Raw genomic sequence first — 2,142 nt, forward strand, 5'->3', positions numbered from 1 at the left:
CTGCTGGTAACGTGGTAGCAGAAGGAAGGGAAGGACTCCTCAGGAGAGTATCATCTTAGGCAATGGGGAGCACTTCTAGGGACCCCTTTTCTCTGGGGGCAGAAAGAATGTGGCAGGCTGGTGAGGAAGGAGTGCTGTCACCCGGAGGAACCAGGCATGCGTTCTCCAGCTTGGTAGAGTGACGGCAAGTGGAGAGAAAGGTGAGGAGAGGCTATCACATCCCCCGATGTTCCCTGACCCTCAACTCAGGTCCACTTCTGCTCCTGCTCCATGGCCAACCTGGACTGCGTCATCACTCAGAATGGCTTTATCCTGAGTCTTAATACAACATCCCACTTTCTGACCCCTATCTCCTACTTTTCCAGCTCCCTCATTCCATTGCTCCCTCTGACGCTCTCCACTCACCCCTTAGGGAGCTCCAGTTTCTACCCACATATCAGTATCACACCTTGTTCTCATTCCCCACCCAGTCCTTAGAGTCCTCGGCCCATCACTTCAGACGCTCTCAAAAGCTTCGCTCCCTCACCACTGCCCTTCCTCCCATTTGCCTGGCAAACTCCAACCCTGGATGAAGTCGACTCTCATTTCTGTAGCTACATCTGGTTTACTGAGTGCTACTTGAGAAACATCACACAAGTGGGAAGATGAGTACCATGCTCTCTACATATTTCCAAGTATAACTGTATAGAGGTAAAACATGAATGAAACTCATCATAAAAAGTTAAAACCATATAGATGTGTAGATAGTAAAAAATCAGAGTTCTCCCCCAAAACCATCCCCCAAAACATTTGCAATTAATAGTTTGGCATATTTCTATGCATCTATTATTGTCTTAGAAATACAAAATATAATAGATATACACACATACGCATACATATATATATAAACACACACATATACATACATATATGAAATCAGATAGGTAACTAGACTGCAGTAGACACTTTGTTGGGCAATTTGCATTTTTTCTTTTTTTTGTTCTTTTTTTAAATTTAATATGTCTTGGCAAGCTTTTCTTCTCAAAAGGTACAGATATACTTTATTCTACATAAAATCCCATTCCCTTATTCACGTTTAGGTTATTTACTATTTTCACTATGTAGCAGTATTATAATGAGTATCCTTGTACATCCTTCTGAGGACATGCGCAAGTATGTCTCTAAAGTGGATTCCTGGAAGTGGAAATGCTTAGTCAACGGGTATACGTATTTAACATTTTAGTAAACACATACTTCTAAATTACCATCCAGAAGGAGGCGGCCTGTACCAAATTGCCCTCTCAGTTGCACAGGAGGGTCACTACCCTAGCTGGGCTCTCACACTGCTGGCTCTCCTTCTCTTTCCTTTCCTAGGCTTCTCTCTTCCTCATTCTCCACATAATTTATCTCTGCTCAAAACCCTTCTGCACCCTCCATCCCCACCCAAACATACACATTCTTGGCAAATATCTCACCAAATATTTGTAGAGAAAACAGAAGTCACCAGAGGAGAACTTTCTTGGCTTCCTTTTCCCACATCTACAAAACCTACCCACCCCTATCCTGTCCTCTTTCCCTCCTGTTATAACGGGGGCGGGGGGGACACACAGCCCTTCCTCCTGTTTAAGGCAATCCTGGTTGTGGGGTCCTTCCTTTCACAAAAGGCCGGCTACCTTCCGTATGAAAGCCTCAGCTGACCTTTATCTTCTGCCTTCATCGCTCCCTTGGAACCCTACGCTCACCTTGGGCCAAATCTACTGCACCCCTTCAGCTTCTCATCTTGGGTGACGCTATTGCCCACTCTCTTCATAAACCCACACTCTCCTGACTTCCCTCTTCTGTCTCTAGGGCACTTCTTTCTCACTTCTCCTCTTGTCCAAACCTTAAAAGTCGAAGGTTGGGGTTTCTGAGCCGGGGTCCTGCGCTCTTTCTCCCTGGGGAGATGTCACCCGCTCCTCCCTCTCAGCCACCATCCCCCTTCTGTCTTCTCTCTGATCTGCATCCTCAGCCCAGACCGCCGACCTGTCCGAAGATGACTTCATTCTCTCCCACTCGGCTCCGCTTTCCCTCCACTCCCTCTCCGCGCCAAACCCTAGCCCTTCCTCTGGGAAATCTCCTCCGACTCCTCCCCCTTCTAACTCGGCCGCCGCGTGACTCCAGTAC

General features: G+C 46.9%; 1 protein-coding gene across 10 annotated transcripts in view; it reads right to left on the bottom strand.

Moving 5' to 3' along the window:
- The window catches only part of FBXL13 (F-box and leucine rich repeat protein 13), a 211,788-nt gene that overhangs the window by 209,314 nt on the left and 332 nt on the right, over nt 1–2,142 (bottom strand). The window lies entirely within an intron of this gene.

The sequence above is a fragment of the Equus przewalskii genome, chromosome 4, assembly GCF_037783145.1.
Source record: "Equus przewalskii isolate Varuska chromosome 4, EquPr2, whole genome shotgun sequence".
NCBI classification, from domain to species: Eukaryota; Metazoa; Chordata; class Mammalia; order Perissodactyla; family Equidae; genus Equus; species Equus przewalskii.